This window comes from Odocoileus virginianus, chromosome 22 (assembly GCF_023699985.2).
Source record: "Odocoileus virginianus isolate 20LAN1187 ecotype Illinois chromosome 22, Ovbor_1.2, whole genome shotgun sequence".
NCBI lineage: Eukaryota > Metazoa > Chordata > Mammalia > Artiodactyla > Cervidae > Odocoileus > Odocoileus virginianus.
In genome coordinates, this window is record NC_069695.1 from 37,937,682 (window position 1) to 37,950,179 (window position 12,498).

The 12,498-nt window shown below is 42.6% G+C and overlaps 1 long non-coding RNA gene across 1 annotated transcript; it reads left to right on the forward strand.

Annotated features, from left to right (window-relative positions):
• The first annotated feature begins 3,962 nt into the window (after nt 1-3,962).
• LOC110151596 (uncharacterized) lies at nt 3,963-5,663 on the forward strand. Its single transcript, XR_002318114.2, has 2 exons — nt 3,963-4,217; nt 5,520-5,663. It is a non-coding gene; the product is annotated as an uncharacterized lncRNA (long non-coding RNA).
• Nucleotides 5,664-12,498: the final 6,835 nt, after the last annotated feature.

Sequence of the window (12,498 nt, forward strand, 5' to 3'; positions counted from 1 at the left end):
ATATTTTGTGCAGTTCACTCTCATTTCACAATCCACTCAGAGTTTTTTTGCTCCTTTCCACTGGTTTCAGCCTTGTTTCGTGACTTAACTCCTGTTCATTGCACACAGGGCAGTGAGTGGGAAGTGTAAGGAGTTTAGCTCCTGCAGTTAGGACAGCTGGGTTCCAGTCCCAACGTGGCTACTATCCAAAGAGCCAAGTCCTTGAAAGAGGTACCTGGTACTTTTGGTCTGTGTTCTTATTTGTAAGATGGGAATGAGACTGTTTGGCTTTGCTCACAGGTTGTGGTTTACATGACACATTAAATGCAAATGCAATGAAGAGATAGAGGCTGTGTAAAAATACCAGGGATCGCTTGGCATTGGTTTGCAGGAGGCCAAGTTTCAGCTTTCTTTGGTTATCCTGCATCTGGGTTCTTCCTACCCTAGCTGCCGCTGCCATGCTTCCGTGACCCCAAGGAAAATAAAGTCTTGTACCTGAGCTGTATCTGTAGGGGAGCCAGTGCTATGTCTGTCATCAGCCCTCTGAACTTATCTCCAGAAAAGGTTGTTGATGACTCACCGAGGCAGCAGGTGGCAAGACGGGTCTAAAATTATAGTGGAACCGACCATTCAGAAGAGACAGGCGCATATGGAATTGGTACCTCTGCCTCTGCCCTGATCATCATCAAGTCCTCAAGGAATCACCCAGAGACAAGGAAAAGTAGAAAAATATTAAGCTCTGTGGAAATACTGCTTTTGATGACATTGTCAACATTGTCTGACAGATGCAGCAGTAATCTTTAGCCGAAGAACTCTCTGGAGCCATAAAGAGATCCTGGGGACTGCACAGTCTGTGGTTGCTGTGTTGATGGTCGCCTTTGTGACATTCACATGTGACGTTAACAGTGTTGCGGTAGAATGGCCAGCTAGTTAAATATTTCAATAAAGGATCTTTTGATATTTAGGAAAAAAAATTTTTTAAAGGAAAAATTACCAAGGGAAAGTGTTACATTTTGGTAATACACATTGGAAAACAGAGTTGGTTTTCTGCCACATCCAGGAAGCAGTGGGGTAAAACTCCATCTGACAATGGATTGTAAGATGGCAGCTTAGAGAGGGAAGGATATCAGCTTAGCCTCACACAGCCAGTCCCTGGACTGAGGTGCGGTCTGTGAGCAGAGCAGGAGGCCCTTCTCCCAGCGTCCTGTCGGCTTACTCTCCCAACTTCCAGGTTAGAGATTTGAATCAGATACAAGGCAAATGCTTAGGCAAGGGAAAAGGGTTTTGCCAGCTTGCTCCACAGGGAAAGAGTCTGTGATATGACATGAAGCTGAAAATAGAGTGTCTCAGGAAAGAAGGTTTGGCCGCTGACTGCCTTGTGATGGGTGTGGGGGCCTCCTCCAGGAAGGCGGGAGCTGAAATGAGAATAGGACACGGTTGCTGCCCGTGGTGTACTGCTGAGTGCAGACGCTCTGGGCAGGCGTTTGGAATCCGTGTCATAAGAAAGGGGTCCCGCCGGAAAGGCTGCTTTAGCAGTGCTGTCCTGCTGGGGTCTGTGGAACATCCTGACACAGTCCAGGGCTTGAACAAGGGCCAAGGATTTATCCAGAAACAGCAAGCCCTGTACAAAGACGATCCCGGATTTAGAACAGATGAAAGGTGCTTTGAGGGAGTTCAAAGAACGGGCGCATGCTCCCTGATGGCTTCTTGCTGGATATTTTGAGAGGTGACTGGGGCACATTTTCCCGCCCAGCTTCTCCCAGGGGTCTTTTCTAACACAGTTTCTCTCCATTAGTATATTCCAGAGCTCACGGGTTCGGAAATCTTAATATGGAAATTCCTGCAGCGGAGGGAACAGGCTTCTCCCAGTTGGGGTTTACTGAGGCCATTATTCTGATGAAGTTAATGGTGATGATTAATTGGCACTAATGATGGAGATGTGGAAAGTAATGAGGCCACCTGATTGGGTGACGGGAAAGATGGAACTTGTGGGCACGTGATGAGGATGGTTATAGTGACAGTGGTGACAATAGCAGGGAGCTATAGGAATATTAGAAATTTGTTGAAAAATCTAGGGGACAAACCTTAACTTGAACTTTACTATCTTCTCTGGGAAGGTAGATAATTGGCAAAAAAGATGATGTGCCTCTGGGAAAGGGGAAAAGAAAATACCTTTTTCTGTGGTCAGTTCTATCTAACCAGATACTTGGTGTCAATTCTACTAGGTATATTACAACATGGCACCAGCTTTCTGGTGGACCCAGGGCGGTGCACATTAAGAAGCAAACTCAAGTTGATACTAGTGACTGCAAACAAACCTGTGACCTCCCAAATGGAGGGTTAAAACAAGAAGAAGCCAGTCATCTTCACTGTCATTCTCCAAACAGTGTCTAGAGAGGAAGGATGTGATAAGTCAGTCGTCAAGCTCTTCTTCAAGATCTGAAGCAATCCCACTGCTTTCAAGGAGCATTTCATGTGAGGTTGTGCTTGCGGTAAGCCCTCTACTCCCATTTCCACCCTGGAGTCCCAATGTCCTTGGTTTTCTGAGTCATTGGGTCCAACTAGTGATATGGCAGCATTAAGGCAAAGGAACTTTGAGGTCTGACTCCTGTTCATAGCACCAGGGGCATCTGAAACAGCAAGGGAGAGGTTAAGGTCTCCAAAGGCTAGTGAAGGAGGAGGGTGACATGAGTTTCGGGTAATCCCAACTTTGCTGATTCCCAAAAGCATTAAAAGAAAAAAAAAAAGATTAGCCAAATTTAACCAGTTACCATCAAGTAAGAGAGATACCTTTACTTCATTCAATTTTGGTGATGTTGTGAAACGTGAGAATCTTAATTTCAGAGCTCCTAGCCTTATTTTTCTTTAATTTTTTTCCCCCTTCTCTGTGCATGTCCTCACACCCCTGCCTCAGTTGTGCTCAATTATTCCTCCATTCCAGGGACAAAATCCCAGGAACACACTCTGTGATGTTGAGACAGAATAACAATAGTGCTGCTGCCAAATCTGTCACACTGTGAACATGTGCTCCCTTCCCAGGGAACTTTCCCTCTGATGAAAAAGTCTGGAGAAGAAAGTGCTTACCCCTGGAGGGGATCAGAAATGGTAGATGAGCACAGAGAAGATCCTTTGCCCTAAAAACCACACTACGAAGGTGTTGTCATGTGCTAGGGCTGTGGCAGTGGCGGTTTAATGGGATTGAGGGCTCTGCCCTTTGGGACTATGGTTCTGTAGCTTGTCTCTGTATAAACTGGAGGAATGAAGATAGCAATATCCTGCTAACTATTGGTTAATAAAGAGGGCCCACCTTTTTCTAGAAAGTGACTTCTTCCTGAGAAAAGGAAGGTGAACTATCAGTTTCTTCATTGGTTTATTAGCTCTTGTTTTATTAGCTCTTTTTTGTCTGGTGAGTGAAAAAAGAAATGCTGGACAGCTGGAAGTGTAACTGAAAGGAATTATGCAGAACAAGTTCAGACTATAAAAGGATAAAAAGGATTTGGTTTACTGGTTCTCTTAGGTCCAGAAGTTCTCAAGAAGACTCATCAGCATGCGTAAGATTGGAACCAAGGAATACAGTAACATTTAGAACTCCCATTCATTCACTGGTTTATTTATATAACAAATATACCTGGGTTAATTTTTATAGGGCCAAAGGATTTAGGACTGAAAGTGTTCCAGAGAGGAGAGCTGTGAGGCAGCAAAGGAGAAAAGGGAAAAAGGAAAGTGATTTCCAGTTATCAAAAGTTGTGTGGCAGATTGCCCCCAAACTTAATAACCTAAAATATAGCAGTCATTTTATTGTTTTCACCTCTGAAAGTTCAAGGATTGACTAGGCTCAGCCAGGCAATTTTTGTTCAGGGTCTCTCAGGTATTTGCAGGCAGATAGTTGTGGGGGAGGGGCTGCAGTCATCATAAAGGCTTTCTCACTTGCATACTGGTAGTTGTTGCTGGCTGCTGTCTGGAACTTCAGCTGAGGCTCTTAGCCAGCTGATCACCTACTCTTGGGCTCTCCTTGTGGCTTGGGCTTCCTCACAGGATGGCAGCTGGTTTCCAAAAAAACAGAGCATCTCAAGAGAACTGGATGGAAGTACTATCCTCTTGTATGTCTTGGCTTCAGGAGTCACAAGACTGACTCAGATTCCAGGTCAGGGAACACGACCTGCCTCTTCATTGGAGGAATGTCAGTGCCAATTGAAAGAAGAAAGTATGGAGAACTTGTTGCAGCCATTTTGAAAAAGGTAGGTAGATTCAGGTGTGAGTGGTCTTGAATAAAATCTTGCTGAAGAACTAATACTAATTAATGAAGACTAATCTGGAATAATTAGTCAGCCATACTAGGAAATATATGATCAGATGGGTGATTTTGTAACATGGATAGTTATGACTGAAAGATAGAGTCAGAGCAGACTTCATGGAAAAGTAGGACTTTGAGGTGACTTTGAAGCCTGTGAAGGGTCCACTTGAAAGAAAGAAAGTGAAAGTGTTAGTCACACAGTCATGTCCAACTCAGACCCCATGGACTACAGGAGCCCTCCAGGCTCCTCTGTCCTTGGGATTCTCCAGGGAAGAATACTGAGGAAGGTAGCCATTCCCTTCTTTGGGGGATCTTCCTGAACCAGTGATTGAGTTGGGGTCTCCTGCATTGCAGGTAGATTCTTTATTTTCTGAACCACCAGGGAAACCCAGGGTCCATTTGGTTATGTTTAATTTATGTTCATTTTTCACCAACATGGAAAAGAAATGATAATAAACAAAATTATAATTATTGGTAATTCTTCCCATTACCAATGAGATAACTAGTTAGCATTTCCAGGTGCATCTTCCTCAGTTTCCCTCCTCCAGAAATGTATTAATATTACAAATTTGCAATCCCACTTAACTTTTCTTACTTATTTTGTGAATGTTTTCCTAAACTATTAAACCTTTTTCAAAAAAATAATGCTGAATCTCTGCAGAGCATTCTGTCATGTGAATATGCTATGGTTTACTTTTAAATCACTTGCTGTTGGGAATTTAAACTGTTGCATTTTTTTTTTCTATTGTAAAAAAACCCTGATGAGGATCTTTATGTGGAAATCTGGGTGCTTATCTATGATTATTCTCTTAGGATTAATTCCTAAAGGTAGAATTATTGGTTAGAAGTTATCCATATTTTAGAAACCTTTTACATAACTTGTCATGGTGACTTTAGGACAGGTTATGCTGGTTGCCTATCCCACCAGGCTGAGTCCCTATTTAATTGCAGGTTGCCAGTATTGATTGTTACTGGCTGCAAATGACAGTTTTCTATTTAAGAGACCAAAGTGGAACTTTGGGCTTTACTCTGATTTTATCTTATTATTAGAAGGGAAGTATTTTCCCATATATGTTTTTATCATCTGAGTGTTTTTAAAAAAGTGACTTGCTGGTTTAAATTCTTTGCCTATTTTTTCCATTGGCATTTTTCCTCCTATTGATTAGTAGCAGTGCTTTATAAATTATTACTCTTTTGTTTAGCATGTATGGTGCTTTTTTTCTCATTTGATCTTTTTGTTTTCCAGGTTTTTCTGTGATGGAGTTTTCAGATGGAGGGTTTTTTTTTTTTTAAGTTTCTGTGTGGTCACATCTAGTAATCTTATTATTTATATATTTTTATTTTGTTCTTATCTATGAAAGGCCTTATTAATAATAACAGATTAACTTTACCTTTTTCTCCTTTTGTGTTCACACACATACCCATATCCACACACATACCCATATCCACACACATACATAAAACACTGAGTTGTCAACTCAATCTGGACTATATCTTGTGATACATTCTGAGGAGGGGTCTCCTAAAGTTTGTTTCCCAAATATTTACCCAGATGTAGGATGACAGGATTTAGATCAGTAGAGGGAGAGGCCAGCACCCTTAAAGGGAGAAATTGTGTGATTCTGGCTGAAGTAGAGGGGGGCTGTGGGGAAGACTTCATTCACCTTCTAGAGGGTCTGGGATGCCAAGCAAAGGGGTGGAGGTTCCTTATAGCATTAAGAACCATGCAGGTTGGGGAATAAGGAAATTGTTGTTTTCTGTTCCTGAACATCTCTTCAGGACTTGTGAGGAGTCAGGTACTCTGGTAAATATATGTAATATTTCATTTAATTCTCACCACTGCCTAAGAGGCAGGTACTATTATTATCATTTTATAGATGAGATGATTGAGGCTTAGTAAATGGCAGGGCTGGGACAGAGTCCAACTCCGGCTATTTTCAAAGCTCTGGCGTTCAACCGCTGTGCTTATTCATTTCTCAATATAATTAACCTAGGAGTTTCAGAAAGTTCATCCGGAAACATTGTACAGGTTAAGAGGGAGTGGGGAGCAATTAAGGTCGGGAGCTTCGGCGATTCTGGAGGATGCAGTGACGAGGTCCTATAGAGAGGCAGGGCTGGGGATGGCCGATGACAACACAGTGGGAGGAGAAGCTGGGAGCAAGCGGTGCAGGGCCTGGGAGGGGAGCTTGCTGAATTTAGTATCTTTCACTTTTGGCTCTTATTCTAAATATTTGATGGGAGTCTTGCTCCGGGTCTTCATCAACTAACTTTAGCAGTTACCACTCTCCTGAGACTTAAACAGAAATATCCAAGGACCAGACAGTCTTGTATAGAAATTGAGAAAAGGACCCAAAATGCTTTTCCCATCAATCTAGATCCTCCGAGGAAGCCAGAGTGATTAAGGGAAGATTTTTTTCCCCCAGTGGATGAAGCTGTACCTTCATTCCTTCAATGAACATTAATGAAGCATAGAGTCTGCTGTGAGGGACCTAAAGACACACTGAAACCGAGCCTGCCCGCATGGAGATGAGGCTGAGCAGAAGTAGTAACTTGCCCTTGTACATAAACATCACACAAAATGGGAATTCCAAGTCCCCCCAAAGAGACATAGTTAATAGGTTATAGGAGGTCTAAAAAGAGAGAACTATTCTTATTGGGAGGGCCAGGAGCATACAGAATCATGAACTGATAACTAGTTTCTGAGTTGGGTTGTGCTAGGCTTGCTAGAAGAAACAGATAAGAATCTTGTGTAATGTTCAAATTTTAAATACATTTGTGTAGGATATGATGAATATAAATTAATATAAATATAATTCTATTACAGTTAAATTATCAATGACATCATCCAAAATGCTCCTATTCTTACTTTTTCTGTAGTTGATAAAATATCCTCAGAAAAATGTTGATATGTCTCACTATGATTATGTATGTTCTCTTTTCCCATATGTTTCTTCTGATTTTTGTTTTATGTATCTTTGTTTCTTTGTTGTTAGATGTTTAATGGTTTATGATGTTGATCTTCTTTGTGAACTGTGCCCTTTATCATTAAAATATTCATCTTTGTTTCATTTAAAAATCAATCAATTAATTAAAAAAATTAAAAAAAGACTCTTGTGTAATTTTCATTCTTCGTTTGCAGACCCTGTGACCTGCCCTCCTACAGGCATGGGTGACTCCCTTGGCATTTGTCCCTCCTGCTCTTCAATCATGGTTTTGTCATGCCTTAATTACAATAACAGAACAGCTCAGTTGTTTAAGATGTTCTAAGAAAGAGGACAAAAGCAAACATATAAGAAATAAACTGCAGCTCAGTGCACAGATCATGCATCTTTATCAAAAGAATTACAGAACGGATGCTGCTTTTCTTCTCCACCCAGGCACAAATTGAAGTCCTAACTCTATTTCAAAGTCTTCCCGAATAACTCAAACTGCATAGATCACCCACAGCCCTTATATTTATAGCCCCAATTTGGTCTTGTGGTTCTTGGTAACAGAGCAATCATAAATAGGCGTAGGTCTGCAAGAACTCGCTTCAGGAGGCTCCTTGGCCTCACCAGACAGGTCTATGAGGAGAGAGAGAATGAACCTCGCTGCTAAGGTGGCCTGAGTTTGAGTCCCGGTCCTGTAAGTTCCTCTCAGTTTCAAGCTGTTACTAAACATCTCTAAGCACCAGTTCATTCATCTGTGAAAAGGGAATAAATATCAGCACTCACTTCACTGGATTGTTATGAGAGTTATGTGAGGTTGTAGAATAAACATTGATACATAGGCAGGATTAATGCAGAATGAGTACAGACAAGTCCTAGTTGGATGCTATTCCATATATTTGATTGAATTTTTATAAGTGGACCATTTTTGGCCTGGCAGTTCCCATTCCCTGGTTGTGTCATCAGAATGCTTGGAATGGGTCTTTCTCCTCTTGTGACAGGGTGAGTACATCCTGAAGAATATATTCTTTGTGTTATCATTTGAAATCTCCTCTGAAGTGTTGGCAAGTGTCCTAGGTTTGGAACTGTAAGTCTGAGACTGCAAACTGGCCAACGTTCCCTTTTCCCCTGTATATTACTCACCAGAGCAGGCGGCTCACTCTGCTGGATCTGCCAGTTTTACTTCTCTGTACTCTTTTCTAGACAGTGAGTCCAGGGGGGAGAGGATGGGTCCTTGATGTGTATCTCAGCTACATGATGTGTATTGCATGGACACACAGCATAGAACCTGGCACATGGTGGACATTCACTATTTGTTGACTGGATGGCATGTTGCTGCATGGGTGTCCAAGGGTTAGTGATAAACACCTGTTGGGCCCTTTATTTATTTATTTTTAACACCTGAACTTTACCACAAGCTTGTAAACTAGATACTTTCATTTCCAATTTATTAACAGAGAAACACCCAAGGTCAAAGAATGATGTGCCTCCCTTCTCCATTCACTGTCTCGGTCATCCTGAAATACTCTGATTCTCAAGATCATTTTACCACTTATCAGCCACATGCATCTGGCGAGTCACAAATCTTCTACAGAATCACATTTTCTTATGATCAGAGCTGCCTTGCTGTCTTGGGAACATTTGAATGTTTTCTGGATATTCACAATCCTGAAAAATAAGTGACTCATCATGATATTGTTTTGATGATGCCTGACAATGGCGTCTCTATTTTTAACATTGAGTGGCGGTAACTAATAATATTAGGCTCTTTTATCCTTTATCGAGAGGAGAGAAAAGTGAAAGGTCATGAGTTTAAGGAGTATCTGTAAGGAGGGAGGGCTGGCCTCACTAACACTCAGGAGAGAAACTGTCCTGCTCTCTCAAGCACCTGTTCCCGGCTTGGGGCTCCAGGCCACGTCAGGGTCTGCTTTCTGGGAATCTTCACAGCAGTGTCTCCAGCACTGTCTCCTTTGTGATTGCTGTCAGTTTCACCTTGGGCACATCTCTAACTACACAGCTTGTGTATCTTCTCCCTTTTTGGTACATTTCTATTTACATAGCTCAGGTTCTTTCTCAGCATTTCCAGCAACTTTCAAATTATTGGCATTGTGTGAGAATCAACTTTTATTTTTTGAAAGTATGGGTGATTGAACAAATGAATGAATAAGTAAATACATTTGGAGAAGAATTCGGAAGGTGTCCTAGCAGTGTGTGATGTAGAACAGAGAAGGCAGGAAGGGAGTTGGTGGTGTTTCCTGGTGGTTCACAGGCAGGCTCTGGGGTCCAAGGGCCCGAGATGGCCTCTGGTTTCACTGCCCACCAGCCCTGAGACCTTGGGTGGGTTACTTACCTTTGTGAAGCCAGCATGAAACATGGCTGTAGCTTTATAACTTAACTATTGATGTGTCACAAACCACCCTGAGACTCGGCGGCTTGAAATGATGACCACCTTTACTGCTCGTGTGGCTGTGGGTCAAGCAAGGCTGGCTAATCTAGACTGGATTTCTCTGGGTGTCTTCGTGTCTCCTCTACCAGTGGGCCAGCCTGGGGATGATCTCCTGGGATGACAGAATTGTAAAAAAAAACTAAAGGAAACATAAAAGGTCTTCTAGGGCCTAGATTTGGAACTTGAGGCTGCCACTTTCACATATCATTGTGTGAAAAGTTATAAATATATATATATGTAGTTTATATATGTATACATAGGATTTCACTATATGCATAATTTTCACTCACGTATCACAAGTTACATGGCCACACTTAAAGTTAAGGGGAGGGGGAATATGCCAGGCTCATCATAAGGGCACCCCAATGGTATGAATGTTGCAGGGGGGGTAGGGGGTGAAATACTGAATCCAGTAATGCATTTTATAATACTACCTTTCTGAACCATGGGAAAAACAGAAAGAGATGATCTTTATTATGGTCTCTCCTTGGTATTTTGTGAGCACTTCCCATGTGATTAGTTAGGTTACACAACTTGTAAGCAATGCATAATCCGCAGCTATTGTAGCTGTTGTAACTGTTATTGTCAGAAATGCAGACATGTTATCCCAAAGATCAAGACTCATAGAGAACTGAGCTGGAAGGAGCTGATGAAGCAGGCTGTGTTTGGGCAGAAAAAGGAAAATTTTACTCATTCAGCAAATATTTATTGAACACCTGTGTGCCACATACTGCACTTGGGATACATTTGAGAACAAAGCAGGCAATGTTTCTTGGCCATGTGGAGGTTACATTTCAGCTGAGAAAGATATAGGCATAAAAAACAGGAAAATAAGTAAATGATACAGTATGTTGATGCTCTGAGAGACTGTAGAGAAGAGGAAGGGGATGGGGGGTGATGCTGTGCACACAGGTCGCAGGATTAAATCGATAGATCAGGTGGGCTTGTTGAGGAAGCAAGAGCAAAGGCTTGATATAAGGACATGGAGTGAGCCAGGCAGATGTTGAGGGAAAGATGTTTTAGTCAGGGTAACTCCAGAGCAAAGAGTTTGAGGAAGGGATGCCAAGCATGCTTGAGTAACAGCAGGGAGTTAAGTGTGACTGGAGACCAGGAATGAGGGGAAGGGTAAAGGAGTTGAGGTCAGAGAGGTTGTGGTGAGGAGGGTCTGCTGGTCATTCCAAGGGCTTCAGTTTATTCTTAGTGGAGTGGGGTGCTACTCAAAAATTCAACGTGTTAGTCACTCAGTTGTGTCCAACTCTTTGCGACCCCATAGAACATAGCGCGCCAGGCTCCTCTGTCTGTGGAATTCTCCAGGCAAGAACACTGGAGTGGGTTGCTATTCCCTTCTCTAGGGGATCTTCCCGATCCGGGGATCGAACCTGGCTCTTCTGCACTGGAGGCAGATTTGTTACCACCTGCGCCACCAGGGAGGCCCTGGCATGCTTCTAGAAGGTTTTAAACACATGATATGGTTCTTATGTAAAGTGCCATGAGGCTTATGTTTTAAAGCAAGTGGCTGCTATGTTAAGAATACTTCCACGAAGACAAGGGAGACTGTGAGAATACTCAAAGAAGGCAGAAATAGTCAACTGGGCTTGGGTGGTAACAACAGAGGGGTGAGCATCTTGAATTTGGATATGTTTTGAAAGTTAAGTCAACAGAATCTTCTGGCAGATTAGATAAAAGGTGTGACAGAAAAAGAGGAGCCAAGGATGACTCCATGGTCTAAGAACCTGAGACTGGAATTGGTGTGGGTGAAATAGGATTGGGGTGGTAAAAAGTTAGGTTTTCAATTTCCAGTATGTTGACTTTGAGAAGCCTCTTAGACACTCAAGTGGAGATTGTCACATAGGCAACTGGATACACATATCTAGAAATCAGTAGCAAAGTCTTGATTCATGAGCCTACATCAGTCCTTGAACTCAGAGGTCTGGTCATATCAGCAAGGGGGTGAGTGCTGGTAGAAAAGAGGACCAAGGAGGTTCTCCAAAGCCCTCCACATGCAGAGAGAGTGTGGAGACCCGGGAGGTGGATGGTGCTGCCTAATGCTGCTAGAAGGACAAGTGTGATGAAGATTGGGGGTTAATAGGGAGATGCAACAATGGGGAGGTCACTAGGCATCATGATAAGAAAAGTTTTGTGGTTGAGAGATATTTGTGAAAAAGTGGGTTTAAGAGAAAGTGAAGAGAGGAATTTGAGACAGAAGAGACAACCCTTTGAGGAGGCCAGTTGCAGAGCAAAAGAAAGAAATGGGTCAGTAGTTAGAGAAAAGCAGGGTCAAGAGAGTTTCACTGTAATGGCGGACATAATGGCGTGTTTATGTGCTGATGGTAATCATCCAGTGGCGAGTGAAACACTCGTAATGCAGGGGAGAACAGGAGAAAGGACAGTGACATGGAAACCACCAAAGGAACTGCTCAAGCTCTTCCGGCTTTTTACTCCTGGCATTCCTTACCCCAGTAGGGATATTCATTACATGATTATGACTCTCTCCTGTTAAATGATTGCATCAAGTCCGGTTGGTAGTCTCAGTTCCATCATTAGCATCGGCGTTTCCTCTGTTGTCTATTATCCTTCCACTCAAGGCACAGAAGCACCAGGGCATTTATTTTCTAAATACAGAACCCTGAACCATTTCCCGTGCTTCCCTTTGTTGCACAGGGAGGCCCAGGAGAAAGCAGAATTGGGCTCCGTGAACTTAGTCCATGAAGTGGTACAGACAGACTCTATTTTAAGACACCAAGGTCATGTTGAGACAAACTGGGACTGACCATGAAAGAAAGGGATAGGTAGGATTGACGGCTTTGGAGATTTTACTGAGAAGTGGGTCAGGTGAGGGCTGTCCTGTTCAG